A 24,345-nucleotide genomic window follows, 5' to 3' on the forward strand; every position below is an offset into this window, starting at 1 on the left:
GGATTATCTTTTATTTATTTTTTTTTGGAATTTTATATGTTTACCATTTAATCTCTGAAGATATTTTTAAAGATTTTTCAGTGGCATACCCAAAATTAAAGGCTTATAACTCGACAAAAAAACAAGGAGGGTCAATTGTTTGGTATCATTTTAAAGAAAACTTTAAAGCCCGCGAAAGTGATGAGCTCTCGAGCGTAGCATCGGAGAGCGGGCTCGTCCAGTCGGAAGCCTCAGCTGGGCTCCTCCCTTCGGGGACGATTGCCCAGTCACAGACTGACATGGAGATGACGACATGCTTTCCCGGGCAGACGCGAGCGTCGGCTAGAGTGGAACTCACTGCTCTTCCATGAACCCTCGCGGCTCGGTGATTTGTTCCAGGGCTTGCGGCGGCGCTCAAAGCCACACCCCGCCCGCATTCCTTTCTTCCCGGAATTGCATGAAGAGCTGACAAGGTCGCGGGAGGCACTTTTTACTGCCCGGTCCCGATCTTTTCAGCTTCCCCGCCCTCACTACCCTCGATGGTGGGGTGGCCAAGGGCTATTCGGCAATCCCCCGGTGGATAAAGGCGCTCGCGGTGCACCTGTGCCCGCAGAGCGCCACCACCTGGCGCGGGTGCCAAAAGCCCCCATCCACGGCCTGTAGGTTTACGTCGTCTCTGACGGCCAAGGCCTACGGTGCTAATGGACAAGCCGCCTCCGCCCTGCACGCCATGGCTCTCCTGCAAGTCCGCCAAGGCGCTAAAGGAACTACACTAGGGTACTTCTGCCCCAGGATTGATGCAGGAACTGCGCTCGGCGACCGACCTCGCTCTCCGAGCGGCGGAGGTCACGGCGCGGTCTCTCGGGCAGACGATGGCCACACTAGTGGTCCAGGAGCGCCACCTTTGGCTCAACCTGGTCAAGATGGGCGAGGCCGACAAGACACGATTCCTTGCTGCCCCCATTTCCTAGGCAGGCCTATTCGGTGACACCGTCCGGCCCCGTCGTGGAGCCCACCACAGGAAGCAGACGCCACCCGTCTCATGGCCGCCCAGAACCCGTGAAAGGCTTCAAAGCGCCCTTGAGACGGGTGACCCAGGGACAACAAAACCCGCTGCTCTGGAGCTGGTAAGCAGATCTCTCCATCTTTTTGTTACCTTTTGCATTTAATTGCGCTGCATGCCCAAGTGGCTGCAGTACTCAAGAGCTCAGCAAGAACGGTTTCCTTGTTCCCTGGGTCACATATCCGGTGTGCACGGCCGTCATCACGACCACCGTCCACCACTCTATTTGGCAGGTTTGACGCTCCAGCGCCGGTCTCCCGACCCTGAGCGCCCAGCTGTGGCACAAATCCGCCCCTGATGTGACAGTCTCCACGGGTCATGAGGACAGGCCTCTTTCTCCCCATCCCAGGCTGTTCCGGGGGTGGTCACAAGGAGCCAGGTAAGTGCTTCGATGTCCTTAGACTCAGCACGGCCACGACGTGGTGTGGCACCTCGAGCTCCGCCCCGCCGCGAGGCCCCACCTGCCGGTACATCCGATGACGTTGTCCCTTTGGTCCCCCTTGCGCGGAACTTGGGTGCATGGCTTGCGCTTTCCAATCCGTCGCGAGGGCTGGTCCGGACCGTCCGACTCGGCTGCGTGATTCACTTTGCCGGGCGTCCGCCCAGGTTCAGCGGTGTCCACTTCACCTTGGTGAAGGACGAAAACGCTGCTACCTTGCGCGGAGATCGCTACCCTCCTACAAAAGGGCGCGATAGAACCTGTCCCTCCAGTCGAGATGAAGAAGGGGTTTTTCAGCCCCTACTTCATTGTACCGAAAAAAGGCAGTGGGTTTCGGCCAATCTTGGACCTGTGAGTTCTGAACTAGGTTTTACACAGACTCCCGTTCAAGATGCTGACACAAAAACGCATTCTGGCGAGTGTCCGGCATCAAGATTGGTTCACGGCGGTAGACCTGAAGGATGCGTACTTCCACGTCTCGATCCTTCCTCGACACAGACCCTTCCTGCGGTTTGCATCTGAGAGTCAGGTGTATCAGTACAAAGTCCTCCCTTTCGGCCTGTCCCTGTCTCCTTGCATCTTTATGAAGGTCGCAGAGGCTGCCCTTGCCCCGTTAAGGAAGGTGGGCATTCGCATTCTCAACTATCTCGAGGACTGGCTAATCCTAGTTCATTTTCGAGACATGTTGCGCGCACACAGGGACCTGGTGCTCTCACACCTCACCCGACTAGGGCTTTGGGTCAACTAGGAAAAGAGCAAGCTCCTCCCGGTTCAGAGCATCTCTTTTCTCGGTTTGGAGTTGGACTCAGTCTCCTTGACGGCGCGCCTTGTGAACGAGCACGCCCAGTCGGTGCTGGCCTGTTTGAAGGCGTTCAAACAGAAAACAGCGGTTCCACTGAAACTTTTTCAGAGGCTCCTGGGACATATGGCATCCTCGGTGGTGGCCACCCCGCTCGGGTTGATGCATATGAGGCTGCTTCATATGCATCAATGCACTGGCTCCAGACTCGAGTCCCGAGATGGGCATGGCGCCATGGGACACGTCGCGTGGTCATCACGCTGGTCTGTCACTGTCTTTTCAGCCCTTGGACCGACCTCTCGTTTCTATGGGCAGGTGTTCCTCTAGAACTGGTCTCCAGGTGTGTCGTGGTCATGACAGATGCCTCCAAAATGGGCTGGGGTGCTGTTTGCAACAGGCACGCAGCCGCCGGCCTCTGGACGGGTCCCCAACTGCATTGGCACATCAACTGCCTCGAGTTGTTGGCAATTCTACTCGCCCTGCGGAGATTTCAGCCACTGATCCAGGGCAAGCTCATGTTAGTTCAAACAGACAACACGACAACGGTAGCATATGTCAATCGCCAAGGCAGTCTGCACTCTCGTTGTATGTCACAACTCGCCTGCTGTCTCCTCCTCTAGAGTCAGCAGCACTTCAGGTCGCTGCAAGCCACTCACATCCCGGGCAACCTCAACACTACAGCGGACGTGCTGTCATGACAGGTTACCCTGAGGGGAGAGTGGAGACTCCACTCTCAGGTGGTCCAGCTGATTTGGAGTCGATTCAATAGGCACAGGTGCACCTGTTCGCCTCCCAAGAATCCTCTCCACTGCCCATTCTGGTACGCCCTGACCAAGGCCCCCCTCAGCATAGATGTGCTGGCACACAGCTGCCCCCCTGGCATGCGCAGATATGCGTTTCCCCAGTAAGCCTGCTTGCACAGACCTCACGCTCCTCACGACAGCTCCCCCCTGGCAAATTCCCCTGAGGAAGGACCTTCTTTCTCAGGGACGGGGCACCATCTGGCACCCGCGCCCAGACCTCTGTCTTGCCACCTACAGTGGTAGACACAATCACTCAGGCTAGTGCCCCCTCTACGAGGCGCCTGTATGCCTTTAAGTGGTGTCTGTTCGCTAAGTGGTGTTCTTCCCATCGGGAAGACCCCCAGAGATGCGCAGTCAGATCAGTGCTTTCCTTCCTGCAGGAGAGGTTGGAAGGGAGGCTGTCCCCTTCCACCTTGAAGGTGTACATTGCCGCCATAGCAGCACACCACGACGCAGTCGATGGTAAGTCCTTAGGGAAGCACGACCTGATCATCAAGTTCCTAAGAGGCGCCAGGAGCCTGAATCCCTCCAGACTGCGCCTCGTCCCAGGAGGAGGCAGATCCAGCCCTGTCGTGGCTGTGTCCGGTGCACGCTTTACGCATCTATTTGGATCGCATGCAGAGCTTTAGAATCTCTGAGCAGCTCTTTGTCTGCTTTGGTGCACAGCAGAAAGGAAGTGCTGTCTCCAAGCAGAGGATCACCCACTGGCTCATTGATGCCATAACTATGGCATATGTCGCCTAGGACATGCCGCCCCCGGTAGGGCTACAAGCCCATTCTACCAGGGGTGTAGCGGCTCCCTGGGCCCTGGCCAGGGGTGCCTCTCTAACAAACATTTGCAGAGCAGCGGGCTGGGCAACACCCAACACCTGTGCAAGGTTCTACAACCTCCAGGTGGAACCGGTTTCGTCCCAGGTAGTGGCACACAACACAAGCGGATAAGCCCGGGATAGCTGTCCGGGTGTATCGCTTGCACATAGTGCTTCCACCTCCCTTGGAGCTGAAGATGTGCGCCATTAATTCCCAGTAGTGTTCACAAACTTTGTTCCCTGGTTGACTTCCTCCGAGCCCTGTGGCAGTCGAGTTTTCAGAGAGACTCGCTGCTGGCCCAGTACACGTGCTAACTAAGAGCCCTGTTCTGGGGTAGGTGCTCCGCATGTGGCAGTTCCCTGTAAGGCTAACCCCATGCGATATATCTTCTGCTAGTTCGTTTCCCTGTTGGCAAACTGCGTCTTCCTTAGGCAGAGCCCCTCTGCCCCAGTCTCCATGATTGTAGTAACTCCTCCCCCATTGGGCAGGATCTACCTTGAAGACTCTCCACATGGTTGGAAAGACCATGTGATGTATTTTTCCACTTAAATATCCCCCCTCTCTTTGGGCGAGGAGAGGTCTCTGCGGTGTCTTCCCCTTGGGAGGGACACCCCCCGACTAGACCTGGCGGCCCAGTCAGATAATCCCCCTTCTTTTTTAGGGAGTGGAAAAAAAGAAGGGGAAAAGAGGCCACGACTGGGTTAAGCCTGTCTCTATCTTTTGGGTAGTCGACTTGTCCCTAAAAAGGGCCGTTTGACACTCATAACTATGTTGGGGGAGGTTACATGTCGATCTGGTGTGCTGGCTATGAGGCACACAGTAGTCTGCCCACCACACACCGTCAGTTCACGTAACACAGTTCAGCCAATTGTGGCATTTCGTATAGGGACGCCACATCCTGTAACTGTGTTACGTGAACTGGCAGTGTGTGGTGGGCAGACTACTGTGTCACTACATCAACACAACGTCGTAGTTACTTGTATAACCGCCATTCCCTGATGGAGGGAATGAGACGTTGTGTCCCTCCTGCCACAATGCTGAACTAACCGCTGAAATGGCCGGACCTTAAATTGGCTCCTCAGCATAAAACCTGAATGAGTGGTTGCATACCAGCTCCTTTTATACCCGTATGTCCGGGGGAGTGGCATGCAAATACCACTCGCCAATTTTCATTGGCCTTTTATCAAAGACCAGAGGTGTGTCGGGCTCCCAAGAGTGACCCCTAGTGTCACTACATCGACACAACGTCTCATTCCCTCCATCACCTCCGTTACACAAGTAACCATGACGTTTTCTTTTGTGCCCAATCATGTCTACTGTATTTGAGAAAAGATTTCTGTTGATACGACAAAGCAATCAAAAGTTATGACATTACAAAAACAATTTATCATAGTGTCCAAAAAGGTCTCCAAACAACTAAAACATAATAATTGTTCATAAGAACTAATTACATATGCAAACACAACAATAACTAAAGGTTTGCATAGCATGCAGACATGATTTTAGTAATGAGATTACACAGAATGAGTTCATTCTGTGCCATTTGAGTCATCATTGAGTCTGTGTCATGTATTTAGCACCATCTCCTGGTGGCCATATGTAACATTGTGCTTTGTGTGGATTATCTAATGATCTATACATCCGATTACCTTGTGTGTGGGCTTGTTTGAAAAATAATCAAGTAGTGGTAAGTGATATTTTATGTGAAAATGCGGCATATAAGCAACACCAACATAACTGTCAAAGACATATACTTAGCTATTACTCGCTACATTTTTTGTCTGTGAGTAAAACAAATAGACTGGTTGTATTCTACTCTTTGAGAGCTTTCCAACAACATATGACACATGGCTATTTGATGAGATTGATGTTTTCACTGATTACAATAAAATGTACAGTGCAAAATTATTAATGAATTATCAAAACGGAAAACTTCTGATTTTTCTGAATATTTCAAAGCACTTGTTCAGTTTTGGTCATAACGCCTACATGCTTTGTAAAGTAGAGCTTCTAAACTTTAAAACGATACATATTTTGTGTTGGTTAAAATACTCTGAAAGCTTACAGGTACTTGAAAATTGTCCTTAAGTACAGTAACAGTGTAAAAGTACAAGCCATGAAAAAATACATGATCCAGTAACAGTTATGGTGTAAAACAGAGTTTTTGAAGTTCATAACACTGTATATGGTTAGAAGAGTTTCTAAAGACTTCAGTCAGACAAATTGTAGGTTTTAAATGTAGAAATCCAGGTCATTAATCCATTAATCCAGTGCTGTTTCAGTGCTGACATCTGAGTATTTGCCTTACAATACGAGTTTTAGAAGTGACTCACAGGGGGCCTGGGTAGCTTAGCGAGTATTGACACTGACTACCACACCTGGAGTCGCAAGTTCGAATCCAGGGTGTGCTCAGTGACTCCAGCCAGGTCTCCTAAGCAACCAAATTGGCCCGGTTGCTAGGGAATGTAGAGTCACATGGGGTAACCTCCTCGCGGTCGTGATTAGGGGTTCTCGCTCTCAATGGGGCGTGTGGTAAATTGTGCGTGGATCGCTGAGTAGCATGAGTCTCCACATGCTGTGAGTCTCCGAGGTGTCATGCACAACGAGCCACGTGATAAGCAGAGGCAACTGAGACTTGTCCTCTGCCACCCGGATTGAGGTGAGTACCATGCCACCACGAGGACCTACTAAGTAGTGGGAATTGGGCATTCCAAATTGGGAGAAAAGGGGACAAAAAAACTCAACGAGTACCAAGATATTTCTAGAGAGGATAAGAAAGGTAATTTTGTTATTACTAAAATACTTGGAAAGTTTATACAATGGCTGATGTTCCAGGTTCCAGGTTATTTTTGGATGAATACCAAGGAGGAAACTGCTCTTGTAAAGAGTATGTCTGCCCATCTCAGGTTTGACATGCACTGCTTCACTGGAAAGCCTGGGTTTGGAAATAATCTGGAATGAATTTATTGCGAGAACAATGAGTTAATCAGTGAAACAGTGTTTGCAAACCAGTGGTGTAAAGTGCTTTATTACTTAAGTGTTATTTACACTTTACTTGAGTACTATTGAGAACAGGCTACTTTTCATACTTTTTACTCCTTAAATATTACATTTTATTGAAAACTTCAAACAACAAATTACTTCTTTTGGTTATCATGACTTAAGTCCTTCCTTAAAAAATGATCTTTATTCAAGTGTGGACAGGCTCAATGATGTCAACAAACATAAAAAAATCTTCTGCTAAATTTAGAGTTGAACAATTTCAGGTTTCTGAGTTTTAAGACATTAAAATTCTTTTTTTAATTACACAGGTAGCTTTACAAAGTTTGTGCATTAAAGTTAGTTAGTTTCTAAAGTCAATTTCAAAAGCTACCGAGAAATTTGTTTTTGGTAATTCAGATTTTTTTTTTGCTCTGTCATTTTTACACACCTGTAATGTGTAAATTTCAGAACCAAAAGCAGCTTTGAGTTTTGAAATTTCCAAGTCAATGTTGTGACATGACAGGAAATAATCTGTTCATGACTAAAGCCAATGTGATCTCATGAGAATTCCTATTTATTCTTACGTAATGTTTGGTTCTTGCAAACGCACATTCTCTTATGCTTGCACAGTCACTGAAACATACAATACTGACGTAATGACAACATCTAAACGTCATCATCATTTTACGTATTAACACCTGTAGAAAAGTACAAATGTTTACGTGTACTGTTTGAATGGCTTAATTCATAGAATTAATCAGTTAATTGCATTTCATTTATAATCAATGAGATTAGTTAAATACTATCATATTTAACGCAGTTGACATTATATTAGGACATTTTAATGGTTTCTTTCAGTTCTGTGTGATTTCTGCTGCCCTGTACGACGTTTTAAACAATTATATCACTTTAAAACGATAATCGATTCGTGTATTCAAATATATTTGTAATGGATTCTTCAATATCTTACATTTCTAAAGCTGTAAATCCGAGAAAAAAAAAATGTTTACATTTTAGATGCTTTCAAATGTCCATATTGTACATTTTAGTGTCTTTCCAAATGTACAAACGTGATCAATGAGATCAGACTTGGGGCCAAAATCTTGAGTCAAAATCCTTTCAAATCAAAGTGTGGGACTGGAATGTACGTATTTGATACCACTGGTAATACACAATATGTTTATAACAACATCAGTGACTCGTACATATACATTTTCTGCATTTAATCAATTAAGAGATTTATTCTTGCATTAATCCAAACATACAGTACATAACACATGGACATTGTACAATGAAATATTACTATGCAATTTCTCTTTATTATACTTTTAATTATACTGGTCCTTCATTTTAAATCAATTTCCTGCATTTCCAGTGTACATGGATTTTTAACTGAATATTTATTTATTTGTTGATCATTATTCTCAACGCTAATTGTTTATTAATTATTATTACTGTAATGTAGTTTTGACAAAAAACTGTAATAAAATGATTTACAATGTTAATACAATTTTAAAAGCAGTATAACAAATCCTAGTAGTATGTATAATGCTTTAGAATTTAATATACTGTATCATTGTCTCACAATACAGAAGTTAGATTTTTTTTTTCAATTTGAAGAAATAAGAATTTGAGGGGGAAATGTACTTTATTGTCCTGACAATAATAACAATTCAACAAAATTTTAATTGTTAAAAATACTTCATTTTCTTTATGCAACTATGCAAAATATAATTTGTTATCTTTTGATTTTGCATTTTCATTAGTTTCACTCCAAAACTGCAAACATGTGTAATAGTAGACTCAAGATGGCGCCGAGTATGGCTGCTGCGTTGCGAGCTCCAACACAATGCTGCAGTTTTTTGTTTTGTTCACAATTCTATGTTTTTTTGTCTTGGATGTGGTCTGCCTTATTGTCTACGACGGATAAACAATTTTGGACATTGGTTCTGCAATAGCACACCGAAAACCGGACTTTAAATTCCTCAATGCTGACCCGCTGTTTACAAACACGCCAGCGGAGCCCTTTGTCTGGGCAGCCCGGCCGCGGAAACGCAGAAGGAAAAGGGGAAATAGAGCCGGCATTCTCATCAGAGTAAGACATCGGGCAAATTGACACCTGCTACCCAGTATTCTACTGGCAAATGTTCAGTCTCTGGACAACAAGCTCTGTGAACTGAGAGCGTGGATCTCTTTCCAACGAGAGACGAGGGACTGCTGCATTATCTGCCTTACGGAAACTTGGATGTCTGCTGAGTTTCCAGATTCAGCCATCAAACCCGCGGGGTTCTCCGTGCACCGAGTGGACAGAGCGAAACACCTCTCAAGTAAAAGCAGAGGTGGTGATGTATGTTTTATGGTCAACAAATCCTTGTGTGATCAGAGGAACGTACATTCTATCAAGTCTTTCTGCTCTCCTGATCTGGAATTTCTCATGCTTCTGTGTCGACCATTCTGGCTACCGAGGGAATTCACAGCAGTCATTATCACTGCTGTGTACATCCTGCCACAAGCCGACACAGACCGGGCACTCAAGGAACTGTACGGGATTATAAGCAAGCAGGAGACCGCGCACCCTGAGGCCACGTTCATTGTGACCGGGGACTTTAACAAAGCCAATTTTAAATCAATTGCACCAAAATACCACCAACACATCAGTTTCAACACACGAGGGGACCGGGTTTTGGACCATTGCTACTCTCCCTTCCGGGATGGCTACAAATCCCTCCCCCGCCCAGCATTTGGCCAATCAGACCACTCTTCTATTCTGCTTCTGCCCACTTACAGGCAGAAACTGAAACAGGAAGCACCCACCCTCAGAACGATCCAGTGCTAGTCGGACCATTCGGATTCTATGCTACAAGACTGTTTTGATCACGCGGACTGGGAAATGTTCCGGTCCGCCTCTGATAACATCAAGGTGTATGCTGATAGCGTAACGTGTTTCATCAGAAAGTGCGTAGAGGATGCTGTTCCGACCAAAACAATACGGATCTACCCCAACCAGAAGCCATGGATAATAGCGATGTTCGTGCTGCACTTGATGCGCGGACCTCCGCTTTTAATTCCGGGAACGCAGAGGAGCATAAACAAGCCAGTTATGCACTCCGCAAAACTATCAGAGCAGCCAAACGCCAGTACAGGAACAAGATTGAAGGACAGTTTAACACCACTAACTCTAGAAGCATGTGGCAGGGAATTAATATCATCATGGACTTTAAAGGGAATAAAAACTCCGCCATGAACACCGCTGCCTCTCTCCCGGATGAGCTAAATACTTTTTATGCTCGTTTCGAGGGAAATAACACCGCCCTCACGGAGAGAGCTCTTGCGGCCGAAGCTACAGAGGTTAGTTCACGCTCTGTCTCTGTAGCGGATGTAACCCGATCCTTCCGACGGGTGAATATCCGTAAAGCCACGGGTCCAGACGGCATTCCGGGCAATGTCAACATCTGCTCTGTGCTGCCTCCATCACTGGACCCATTGCAGTTTGCTTACCGCAACGACCGCTCCACTGATGATGCCATTGCATCCACAATACACACTGCTCTCTCCCACCTGGAAAAAAGAACACTTATGTGAGAATGCTGTTTGTAGACTACTGCTCAGCATTCAACACTATAGTGCCCTCCAAGCTTTATGTGAAACTCTGGGCTCTGGGCTTAAACAGCTCGCTGTGCAGCTGGATCCTGGACTTCCTGTCAAGCAGACACCAGGTGATTAGAATGGGCAGCAACATCTCCTCATCACTGACCTTTAACACTGGAGCGCCACAGGGCTGTGTTCTCAGCCCACTCCTGTATTCCCTGTACACACATGACTGTGTGGCAACACATAGCTCCAATGCCATCATTAAGTTTGCTGATGATATGATGGTGGTAGGTCTGATCACTGACAATGATGAAACGGCCTACAGAGAGGAGGTGCACACTCGGACACGCTGGTGTCAGGAGCACAACCTCTCCCTCAACGTCAGCAAGACAAAGGAGCTTGTGGTGGACTTCAGGAGAAAAGATAGAGAACACAGTCCCATCACTATCAATGGAGCACCGGTGGAGAGAGTCAGCAGCTTCAAGTTCCTGGGTGTCCACATCACTGAGGAACTCACATGGTCCGTGCACACTGAGGCCGTTGTGAAGAAGGCTCATCAACGCCTCTTCTTCCTGAGACGGCTGAGGAAGTTTGGAATGAACCACCACATCCTCACACGGTTCTACACCAGCACTGTAGAGAGCATCCTGACTGGCTGCATCACTGCCTGGTACGGCAATAGCACTGCCCACAACCGCAAAGCCCTGCAAAGGGTGGTGCGAACTGCTAGACACATCATCGGAGGTGAGCTTCCCTCCCTCCAGGACATATATACCAGGCAGTGTGTGAAAAAAGCTCAGAGGATCATCAGAGACTCCAGCCACCCAAGCCATGGGCTGCTCTCAATGCTACCATCAGGCAGGCGGTATCGCAGCATCAGGAACCGCACCAGCGACTTCATGATATATTCTTCCACCAAGCAATCAGATTTTGAACTCTTGATCTCTCACGATCAATATACATCAGCCTGAATGTCAATACAGTACAATACAATGTAGGGCTTTACTGGTTGTTGAGATCAGTGTTACTATCAGAAATAATTAATAATTATTTCTGTAGTTATTAATCAATATTTAAATTAATTAATTAGATCTAACTCATTAAAACCTCATATGGCACTCCAGTAAATGTAGTGTGCTACGTTTAGGAGCAAGTTTGGTTATTAGCAATAATTAATAATTATCAAAGATAATTATTAATTATTAAAATCAATAGAACATTGATGAGAATCAATGTTAGCTTTTTTAAATCCTTTAAATCAACAGTTATCAAAGATAATCGTTAATTGTTAACGTCGATGAAACATTAATTAAAATTAACACTAGCTTGTTGATCATTCAAATTCAATCAAAGATAATTATCAATTATCAAAAATCAATAGAATATTAATAAGGATTAACATTGATGGGGCACCACCCTGGAATCAGGGACTAATAACCAGATAGTATAACAGTCTCAATATTAGATTGTTTTCTTAGGAAAATCGACATCCGAAGAATATCGATTTTCGGGAAAAAAACAATGAATGAAGGTTTGAATCTGAGCACTGACATCCCGTCAGCATGACACAGGCGTATGCAAAACAAACCAAAACACTTCTCTTTGTAATATAAACAAAGTTTATTTATGCAGTAATATCAATTAATAATTAATACAATGCAGTCAATAAACTTCCGACTTACAACTACAAACTAAACAGTGACATGATTAGATATGGAAATAAAATAATCCTATAACACATAAGGTGTGTGTGTGTCAGTGTGGTTAGTGAGAGAGAGAGAGAGAGAGAGATTAAGTGACAGCCCGAAAGCTGATTTCGCGATAGCTGGAGATAAAGCAGCCGTGTTCATCACTCAGAGACGCGGTTTTACGAGCGGGGCTCGTAAAAGTCCCTTGTTATTTGACTCTTTAATGGATGAACTCAGTTGCTGTCTCACCCGCGATGGCGAAAATGCACAACAGTCCAATTTGGTTGGACCACAATACAGCAAAACAAATTCGTGATAATTAATACCCTGAGTATTAATAATGAGCGGACATGGTGGTCCGTAAACTGTACAAGCAAAAACCTTGAAACACAAGAATAACACACTATAATATTCTATCTCTGCCCAGACGTAACCTCTTACTTGAATCGCATGAGGACACAAGTAGAATGTGTTTTCCTCCGTCCTTTAACTTTGACCCGGTTCCTTGAGGCTCGGGTGATGACGGGAGGCCGTTTGCTCACTCTGTCGGCGGGCGGTACGGCTGTTGATTCTCGGTGGGCTGGCGGAGAACTCAGAAATGTCGACTTGATTGAAGATGGAAGAGAAATCTTTAATCTCTTCACTTCTGTAGGCCAACGGATGAAGATGCGAATTGCTCAGCGGTCTCCTTCGGATCCGTTAGAGTGTTCGGTTGAACACAGAGTAATCTCAACTCGTCCAGCGAGATGGAGATCGTATGGCTACAGTTTCAAGTCGGACATTACTTCCTTAAGCCACGAGGTTGCACCGGAGAGCAGCAAAAAGCTACGTCCGTATTCGGTGAACAAAGTCGCTGGAAGCAACTTTGGAAGCATTTCAGAATTATTTGAAGTCCTGATGATTTTTGTCAGTAAAATTTACGACTTAGAAGGAGGGGCTTGAGGAATGTTTTTGACTGTTAGGCCTGCCTTTGTCTTCTATCTGAATACACGAGGCCCAACAACAACCTACTGTATATTTTATATATACTATATATTTTATTGTATAATGTGTATTCTATATTGTTTGTATGTGTATTCTATATTGTGTGTATTGTATACTGTACAATATTCTATATTGTGTGTATTGTATACTGTATATTATTATTTGTATATTGTGTTGTGTGTAATTATGTGTATATTAGATATGTAAATTGTGATGTGTAAATCTGTTTATTGTAAATTGGTATATGTCTCATCACTGTCATGACTGCTCTGTTGCTCGGAACTGCACCCAAGACTTCCACCCACTATTGCACTTGTGTATATGGTTGTGTGACAATAAAAGTGAAGTGAAGTGAAGTGAAGTAGTAGTTCAGTGTATACTCTAACCTCTTAGGGTAATAAAGTTCAGAAAAAATGGTGTGTTAATAGTCAATAAACCCTTCATTGAAACAAACAAACAAACAAACAAACAAACAATGGTTAAAGTGGTCTCTTATATAAGCTAGATTCATATTGTTTCATGTAGGAGTCTCAATTTGTCCGTGCCACAGTTACCTGAAATTTCAATTGGTTTTTGGTTTGTTATAAATGAGAAAGTCTGTAATATCATGCCATGTATTGCTGTCGTGATAGAGATAGTTCATAGAGGACTGTAGCGAGGGCTGCAGGGTATGAGGATAATACTCAAACAACCACAGAACGATGCCCCACATCAGTGTAGCAAACAGCGGGAACGAATCTCTCTTGGGTTGAGGAATGAAGCCCTTTTCCACTGACAGATGAGACAATGCAAAGAGAATTCTGGACAGCAGATACATATTTATGTGGAGGAATAGAAAATATTAAACATTACAGATAATCAAATAATACTGTAGATATCCTATACAGTGGCCCCTAAAAATGTTTAAGCATGAATCTAACAAAAACTATCTGTCATGGAAGGATTCATTCTGCTGGTTTGTTTCTGTGCATCTCTCTGGTGTTGCTGCTGGTGCAGAGTTAATCACGCAGCAGTGTTGCCCAGCAATGCTCATTACCAGCCGCTGCTTGATTAGCTCAGTACCTGCACACTATCTTCTCTCTCCCTTATAAGCAGTCCTTCTGTGTGAGTTCAGTATCAGATCGTTCTTTTGTTGTGTACTTTGTTATGCATGCTCTCATGCTGGTCTCTGGTGTTTGTTTGGTTTTTAAAAAAAAAAAAAAAAAAAACAAATTTTTTTTTATTTTTTTATTTAATTTAGTTTGGATATTTTTGCCTATTTTCCTGTGCTCCAGCCATTACCATCAGCTCCATTCACCAGGATTGCTCACCTCTGTTTCTCTCTGCTCCAGTTGTCGCCATCTCACACCCTGGAATATACATTACCTCTACTCTCTCCCCGCTGAAGCTGCCACCATCAGAGTCCTCCACCTTCATCTTCCACCTCTTCTCTGGACTGTTCCGATGTTTGTGCTACTTCATATTTTTTCATCATATACCTTAACTTTTCACTCATTATACATTGTTATATTTTTACTCCTGCATCTGGGTCCTATTTCTATCATGACACTATCAAGAACATGTCTGGGTCATATTTCACCACAAAATTTATATGAATTGTATTTTTCCTTAAATCTAATGTCAAAACAGTCTCTTTGTTAATACAGTAATATAAAAATATTTCAATAGTGAGGTACGTATACATGATAGTAGTATTTGTTGTACTACCTTTAATGTATGCAGTATAAATTATTGTATTGCAGTGATGAGAATAACCTTTTAGACTGAGAATTTTTATCCTAAAAATTTTGCAAAATATATGACAAAAATATTACATTATATAATACAATAAACTACAAGCATCCATTAAAAATCACTGCCACACCAGTTGATTAAAAGTCATCAAGCAAAAATGACTCAAAATGAGAATAAAATGTTAGTTCTGATAAAGCTCTAGCTGCATTTATTTGCAGGTGCCGCATGCTGAGATAATGTGTAATCTAATGCAATCAAATTCAGACATTTTTAAAGGTAGAGTTCAAATCTTTTTGGGGTCACTGTAAGCCTATGCATGCAGAACACTTTCAAACTAGATTGAAAAGTTTGAAGATAAACTTTGAGGTTGGCTTGAAAAAGCCTGGCCTGGAAGTTCAAGTAGCTTGACAAGTTGGAATTTTTTTTTTGTTTGTTTGTTTTTTTAACATTTTTATTGATTCATAGATGTAAAAAATATAACATATATCCAATGAATCAACATTTAACATTTAACCCCCCCAATACCCCTCCACAATCACCAACCCCAACCTGACCCCCAGCGAACACCCCTGTGGTCACAAATAGAACACACACACACACACACAAAAAGAAAACAAAAAAGAAAATATAATAATCATATATAATTAAAACTAAATATCTCTCTCCACAGCCCCTCCCCAAGAGTCCCCACTTTAGTAATTTATCTATAGTAATTTAATGATAGTGGTCCTATCAAACAAATTCCGGACCCCCAGCCTTCTGCTTGACATCTCCTCGAAAGTGGCCACCATCCCCATCTCCTTAAATGAGGGCACTCCATCCGACTTCCATCCCCTTAAAATAATTTGCCTGCCAATCATAATACTGGTCAGAACCCAATTTTTTATGTGTTTATCCCCCAAATATATGATTGCCCCATCACCCAAAATACAGAGTCTAGAGCAGAATGAAATGTCACATGTAAAACTCTGAACATTCAACCGTAACACCTTAACAAAAATTCACACCTTAATACCCCCAAAAAACATGGGTTGTGTCTCCATCTTCTGATTGGCATCGCCAGCAGGTGGGTGTGTTTTTAAGACCAAGGCTATACAATCTAGAGGGGGTCCAATAAATCTGTAAAATCTTGAATTGCATAAGGTGAGCCTTTGCATCTCTAGATACAGACTTAACATTTTTTAGAATAGCCCACACTCCCAATACCAAGATAACCTGCCATTGGGAGCAACTTAGGGTTCAGTGTCTTGCCCAAGGACACTTTGGCATGTGAAGTCATGTGGACCAGGAACTGAATTGCCAACCCTGTGATTAGTGGCCAACCTGCTCAACCATCTGAGCCACAGCCACCCTCTATTAAAGTGTCAACTATATGATTTATTTTTCTCCATATGTGACAACACCTCTAAACTCACCAGGGTGTGATCTGAGACTATGTTTCCAATTGAGCAATCCACAACAGATGAAATGAAGGACTTAGATATAAAAAGAAAATCTATTCTAGAATAAATCTTATGAACTGATAAAAAAAAAATAAAAAAATGTATAATCCCTACCAGATGGGTTCAAAAGTCTCCACATATCTGTAAGACCAAGATTTTTACACATCCTGTGAAGCGTCAATGTTGCTCTTGGAGGCTTACACATGTTTGCTTCACTATGATCAAGGACTGAGTCCATCAAAAGATTAAAGTCTCCTCCCAATATTATATCATGAGGGGTGCCAGCGGCTTGCAACATCCCTTCAAGATCTATAAAAAAGCCCTGATCATCAGTGTTAGGTGCGTAAATATTAGCCAAAATTAACCTTTGCCCCTGAATTTCTGCTAAAACAATAATGACACTTCCTAATTTATCTTTAATCTTTGAGACATTTGAATTGTAGCTGTTTACTTATCAATGTAATGACTCCCCTGCTCTTACTTGAGCCAGCACTAAAGAAAACATGTCCACCCCATATCTTCCCAAATTTTTCAGCTTCCTGCGGGGAAAGATGCATTTCTTGAAGAAATACTATATCATATTTCTTACTTTTAAGAAAACACCCAGGTCACTCTGACTCGCCCCACATCCCATTAGTGATAATGACACCTTTTGTTTAGTATAGGAATTATGAAATGCTCTAACCCCATTTCCTCATCACATAGAAAGAAATTCAACAAAATATAGCATCCTTTCTCATGCAAACACTTTCATAAGACGTGGATAAACAATAGTCAAAGTTACGAAACAATTTGGGGAGAAAAGCATGTTAACACTTAGGATTTTTAAATGGACATCTGCATAAAAGTCTCCTAAAATTTGATCTATTTATAATGAGGTCAGAAGACAGTCTTGATAAGACAAATTAGCAACATTTTACATAAAAAAATCAGGTGTAGTTTTAATACTGGTGGGCGAAGTACATAAATACTGTACCTGAGTAAATGTACAGATACCCTGGTGAACGTGTAAGTACCCCTTGGAAATTCTACTTGAGTAAAAGTACAAAAGTTCTTACTTTTGAATGTATTTGGATATTAAAAGTAAAAGTACTGATCTATTAGGATTATCTTTTTTTTTTTTTTTTTTTATGTTTACCATTTAATCTTTGAAAGTATTTTTAAAGATGTTTCATAGCATACCCAAAATTAAAGGCTTATAACTCCACAAAAAAAAACAAGGAGGGTCAATTGTTTGGTATAATTTTAAAGAAAACTTAAAAAAATAAAATAATGATATAGATTATGATAAATTCTGAGACTCTCAGCCTGAGAATCTGCTGAAAAATCACACAAATAATTGGAGCAAAAAATGCACTTTTTTCTTTTTTTTCTAATTAGACATTATACAGTATATCTTTGGGTGTAAATTTGGTGGCTCCGAAAAACTGTTTTTGTTTTGTTCACAATTGTGTCAACTGTATTTGAGGAAAAAATTCTGTTGATACGACAAAGCAATCAAAAGTTATAGCATTACAAAACTAATTTATTATAGTGTCCAAAAATGTCTCCAAGTGTCCAAAAAAGCCTCTTCAAACAAATAAAACAAAATAATTGTTCATAAGAACTAATTACACATGCAAACACAACAATGACTAAAGGTTTGCATAGCATGCATACATGATTTTATTAAAGAAATTTTAAAGAATGAGTTTCATTCTGTGCCATATGAGTCATCATTGAGTCTGTGTCATGTATTTGGCACCATCTCCTGGTGGCCATATGTAACATTGTGCTTCATGTGGATTATCTAATGATCTATACATCTGATTACATTGTGTGGGGGCTTGTTTGAATGATAATCAAGTAGTGTAAGTGATATTTTATGTTCCCTTTATTTTTCATGAAGTTATAAGTGAAAACATGGCATATAAGCAACAACAACATAATTGTCAAAGACATATACTTAGCTATTACTCGCTACATTTTTGTCAGTGAGTAAAACAAAGAGGCTGGTTGGTTGTTTTCTACTCTTTGAGAGCTTTCCAACAACATATGACACATGGCTATTTGATGAGCTTTATGTTTTTACTGATTACAATAAAATGTACAGTGCAAAATTATTAATAAATTATCAAATCGGAACGTTTCAAAGCACTTGTTCAGTTTTGGGCATAATGGCTACATGCATTGTAAAGTAGAGCTTCTAAACTTTAAAACGATACATATTTTGTGTTGGTTAAAATACTCCTTAAATGTCTCCTGAAAAATGTCCTTAAGTACAGTAACAGTGTAAAAGTACAAGCCATGAAAAAATACATTATCCAGTAACAGTTATGGTGTAAAACAGAGTTTCTGAAGCTTATAACACTGTATAAGGTTAGAAGAGTTTCTAAAGACTTCAGTCAGTCAAATTGTAGGTTTTAAATGCAGAAATCCAGGTCGTTAATCCAGGAAATCCAGTGCTGTTGCTACTCTGAAGCCCTTCTATAAAATAAACATGAACTTTCAGTGTTGACATCTGAATATTTGCCTTACAATATGAGTTTTAGAAGTGACTCACAGGGAGCCTGGGTAACTCAGCGAGTATTGACGCTGACTACCACACCTGGATTATTTCACTGAAAACTTCAAACAACAAAATACTTATTTTAGTTATCATGACTTAAGTCCTTCCTTAAAAATTATCTTGATTCAAGTGTGTACAGGGTAAATGATCCATCATGTCAACAACCATAAAAGCATCTTCTGCTAAATTTAGAGTTAGTTCATAGAGGACTGTAGCGAGGGCTGCAGGGTATGAGGATAATACTCAAACAACCACAGAACGATGCCCCACACCAGTGTAGCAAACAGCGGGAACGAATCTCTCTTGGGTTGAGGAATGAAGCCCTTTTCCACTGCCAGACGAGACAATGCAAAGAGAATTCTGGACAGCAGGTACATATTTATCTGGAGGAATAGAAAACATTAAACATTACAAATAATCAAATAATACTGTAGATATCCTATACAGTGGCCCCTAAAAATGTATAAGCAAGAATTTCACAAAAACTATCAAGAACATGTCTGGGTCACATTTCACCACAAAATTAAAAGAAATAAATAAGAAATTGTATTTTTCCTTAAGAAATCTCATTAATGTCAAAACAATCTCATTGTCAATACTGTAATACTGTACTGTATTATTTAAATGGTAAGGTATACATGATAGTAGTATTTGTTGTACTACCTTTAATGTATGCAGTATAAATTACTGTATTACAGTGATGAGAATAACCTTTTAGACTAATGAGAGTTTTGTGAAGAAAATGTTGCTTAATTGGCATGAAATAATATTTAAAAAATGCACAAAAAAAAAACAAAAAAAAAATTCTTAATGGTTCTTAAAATTTTGCAAAACATATGACAAAAAAGATTATATTATAAAAATTATGTTGTATTATTATGATATAATAACATAAACTTCTATAAGCTTAAAGCATCCACTAAAAATCACTGCCACACCAGCTGATTAAAAGTCATTAAGCAAAAATTACTCAAAATGAGAATAATGAAGTTAAGTTCTGATAAAAACTCTAGTTGCATTTATTTGCAGGTGCCGAATGCTGAGATAAAGTGTAATCTAATGCAATCAAATTCATACATTTTTAAATGTAGAGTTCAAATCTTTTTGGGGTCACTTATGCGTAAGCTTATGCATGCAGAACACTTTCAAACTAGATTGAAAAGTTTGAAGACAAACTTTGAGGTTGGCTTGAAAAAGCCTGGCCTGGAAGTTCAAGTAGCTTGAAAAGTTGGAATTTTTTTTCTCTTTTTTTTTTTTTCAATTAACATTTTTATTGATTCATAGACATAAAAAATAAAAAACATAACATATATCCAATGAATCAACATCTAACACCCCCCCCCCCCATACCCCTCCCCAATCACCAACCCCACCCTGACCCCCAACGAACACCCCTGTAGTCACAAATAGAATACACACACACACACACACACACAAAGAAAACAAAAAAGAAAATATAATAATTATAATTAAAACTAAACTCTCTCTCCACAGCCCATTCCCGAGAGTCTCCACTTTAGTAATTTAGTAATTGCCCCACTTCCTATCAAAGAAATTCCGGACCCCCAGCCTTCTGCTTGACATCTCCGCACACCACACCTTAAATGAGGGCACTCCATCAAACTTCCATCCCCTTAAAATAATTTGCCTGCCAATCATAATACTGGTCAGAACCCAATTTTTTATATGTTTATCCCCCAAATTTATGACCGCCCCATCGCCCAAAATACAGATTCTAGGGCAGAATTAAAACTCTAAACCTTCAACCAAAATTCTTGGATCTTAACACGTGTTGTGTCTCCATATCCTAATTGGCATTGCCAGCAGGTGGGTGTGTCTTTAAGACCAAGCCTATACAATCTAGAGGGGGTCCAATAGAATCTGTGTAAAATCTTGAATTGCGTAAGGCGAACCCTTGCATCTCTAGATACAGACTTAACATTTTTTAGAATCCTAGCCCACACTCCCTACTCCAATACCAAGTTTAAATCTTTCTCTAATAATCTCTTGATAGAAGTTAAAGCTCCGTCCCCCAGACTCTGAATTAGAAGGGAGTAATACACTGATGCCTCATGACCTTTTCCAAAAGCAGTAATCACCTCTCCCAGAGTATCTGCCGCTTTAGGGGGGTGTGTGCCACTCCCAAAAACAATACAGAGCAGGTGGCGCAGCTGTAAATACCGATAGAACTGAAATCTGGGAATCCCAAAATGTTGAACCAAATTTTCAAAACATCTCAACACTCTACTCTCATATAGGTCACCGAGTGTAGTAACCCCCCTCACAATCCACTCTGACCAGCAGAAAGGGGACTTATCAATACATAATTTAGGGTTCAACCATATGCTTTAGGCAACATTTAAATAAATGTCCGAATTAAACACTCTGGACACTTTTGTCCATACTGAGTGCAAATGCAAGATAATGTGGTGTAACTTAATTTCTCCGATTAGTTTGATAGAAAGGCTTTGCAATGGTGAAATGGGGCAAGAACCTGTTCAATACAAAACCAGGGAGGGGCTCTCTCAGGCAGAAGCGACCAAAGAGCCAAATGTCTGAGACCAAGTGCATAATAATAAAACAAAATCTTGGGTAGGCCTAGCCCACATTTTTCAATCAGCCTATGTATCTTATTAAAATGTAATCTAGGATGCTTACCATTCAAAATGAAGGACTTCGCAATGCTATCAAATTGCTTGAAATAAGAAAGGGGGACATCTACAGGGACAGACTGTAGCAGGTAGTTAAATTTTGGAATACAGTTCATTTTAATAACATTAACCTTCCCAATAATTGATAAATGTAATGAATCCCACCTGCCCACATCGCTCGAAAACCTTTTTATTAAGGGGTCAAAATTAACTCTAACTACATCAGACAAATTTGCTGGGAATAAAATGCCCAAATACTTAATGCCCTGTTTGGGCCACTGGAAGGTGCCCGGCCGGAAAGCCGTTACTGGGCAGTACGCTGTCAGAGCCAAAGCTTTGGATTTAGACCACTTGACTCTGTATCCTGAGAATTTAGAAAAGGAATTAATAATTCTGTGGAGGTAAGGCATAGATCTAATGGGGTCGGAGATGAATGATAAAATATCATCTCCGTAAAGCAGAAGCTTATGTGCCACACCTCCCGCCACCACCCCTGGAAAATCACTTTCCCTTCTTATTACGGCTGCTAATGGTTCCAGGGCAAGACAGAACAATAATGTGGAAAGAGGGCAACCCTGCTCTGTGCCCCTATCCAGAGTAAAATTAATCCATTTGTTTGTACCGCCACTACCAGGTGTCTATAAAGTAACTTAATCCATCCAATAAAAGTGTTTCCGAACCCACATATTTCGAAAATCTTAAAAAGATAATCCCCTTCTACCATATCAAATGCCTTTTCGGAGTCCAGCGAGATGGCAGCGACCGGAGTCTGACCATTCGCCACTGACCACATAATATTGATGAATATCCTAATGTTATCAGAAGAGCTGCGGCCCCAAATAAACCCTACCTGATCTATGTATAAGAGATGTCATAAATTAATTGGTTAGCCAGAATTTTTGACAATATTTTTACGTCTAGCTGTATCAGGGAAATTTGATAGTAACTCTTACACTCACTTGGATCTTTGTCCTTTTTAAGAATCAGACTTATCCAGGCTTGTGTCATGGTTGGAAGAAGCTTTCCATTCTTTAATGATTCCATATAAACTTCTAACAAAAGTGGGGCCAGTTCTGTAGCATAAGATTAAAACAATTCTGTGGCAAAGCCATCTTGCCCCGGAGCCTTGCCTATAGGCAAGGCCTTAATTACCTCGCCAAGCTCCTCCAAGGTTATCTCAGAATCAGGAGAATTTTTTTGTTCAGCCGTCAGTTTAGGGAGTTCTAATGGTTCCACAAAGTTTCTAATATCTTCATCAGTAGATGAAAACATGGAGCTATAGAGATCAAGATAGAACTCCTTAAAAGCATTATTAATATCAATAGCAGAGGCAAATATTTCACCACCAGCAGATTTCACTGAGGGAATGGTAGAAAAAGACTCTTTCTGCTTTATATATCTAGCCAGAAATTTTCCTGCTATGTCTTCCAATCAAAGTATGACTGTCTTGACCTGAATAGCCAAATCCCCACCTTCTACAACATAATAGTGTTACATCTGTATTTCAATCGGGCCAGTTCTCTGAGGCCATCAAACGACATTCGGCAATTCAGCTCTGCCTCAGCACTTTTAATATTCACTTCCAACTCCACGAGTTCTCGTGCTTTGGATTTTTTGATGAATGAGGCATACTGTATGATCCGACCCCTAAGCACAGCTTTAAGTGCCTCCCAAGCCATGCCCACAGAGGGTACAGTGGACCAGTTGATCTCCATATAAGCCTTGATTTCGGCCTTTAACATTTGTTGGAATTCAGGATTTTGCAAAAGGGATATTTTAAAGCGGCTACTATATGATTTATTTTTCTCCGTATGAGACATTTGAATTGTAGATATTTACTTATCAATGTAATGTCTCCCCTGCTCTTACTTGAGCCAGCACTAAAGAAAACATGTCCACCCCATATCTTCCCAAATTTTTCAGCTTCCTGCGGGGAAAGATTCATTTCTTGAAGAAACACTATATCATATTTCTTACTTTTAAGAAAAGAAATAACCTTCCTTCTTTTTATGGGGTGCCCCAAGCCATTCACATTCCATGTGGAGAGAGACAGTCCGCACATATTAACATTTGACATTTTGACATATGAGAAAAAATAGATTGTGCGTCAAAAATACAATTATAAAGACCATATCCCAACATTGGTGCAATAATCAACCCCCGAACATCCCCCAGAAAAAAAAAAAGGAAAAAAAAGAAAACATGTGCATTAACCATGTGCACGACAGCGCCAACCGGAAGTGCAAACCTCTAAACTCAAACAGTTAATGTACGCCTACGAGAGCCCCCGTGTCATCGAATTTCTCAAATACTGCTTCTATACAAATTTTGTGAGACAGAATTACAGAACAGAAAATAATCTATAAAACAAACTCCAGCCAATAAGCACAAAGAACATGTAGATTCATCCACATAACTGTCCTGAAGGTGTGTTCCTCCACAAAACAAGCTCCAGCCGGTAGCGGAACCAGCACAAAAAGAAAAAAAAAGGCGCTCAGCTTCCTTGGACAGTCAAGACAATGATCAGTAATTCAGGCCCACTCGGCTGCAACATGAAAACCACCAAATTACTTACTCGTTCCATTGACTTTATGTAGGACATCGCTTGCTGTGGGCATGTAAATGTTTTACGGCCATCCTTAGCATCTATTCTCAATTTGGCCTGGAACATCAGAGCAAAAGCGACCTTCCGTTGATGTAAGAGTTTTTTGCATTCCTTGAACCGATCACATTTCTCTCGTCGAATTCGCAAAGTCTGGGAATAAGAAAATGCTGTGGTTCTTCCAAGAAAGCCTTCCTTTACTCCTCGCCTCGCGTAACAGGAGATCTTTA

At 41.7% G+C, this 24,345-nt stretch overlaps 1 long non-coding RNA gene across 2 annotated transcripts in view; it reads right to left on the reverse strand.

Annotated features, from left to right (window-relative positions):
• Positions 1-17,867: 17,867 nt before the first annotated feature.
• The window catches only part of LOC127446222 (uncharacterized), a 73,658-nt gene continuing 67,180 nt past the window's right edge, over positions 17,868-24,345 (reverse strand). For both annotated transcript variants that reach the window (XR_007898169.1, XR_007898168.1), the window contains exon 3: positions 17,868-19,245. This is a non-coding gene — a long non-coding RNA (uncharacterized LOC127446222). The remainder of the gene's footprint in view (positions 19,246-24,345) is intronic.

This window comes from Myxocyprinus asiaticus, chromosome 9, assembly GCF_019703515.2.
Source record: "Myxocyprinus asiaticus isolate MX2 ecotype Aquarium Trade chromosome 9, UBuf_Myxa_2, whole genome shotgun sequence".
Classification (NCBI taxonomy): Eukaryota; Metazoa; Chordata; class Actinopteri; order Cypriniformes; family Catostomidae; genus Myxocyprinus; species Myxocyprinus asiaticus.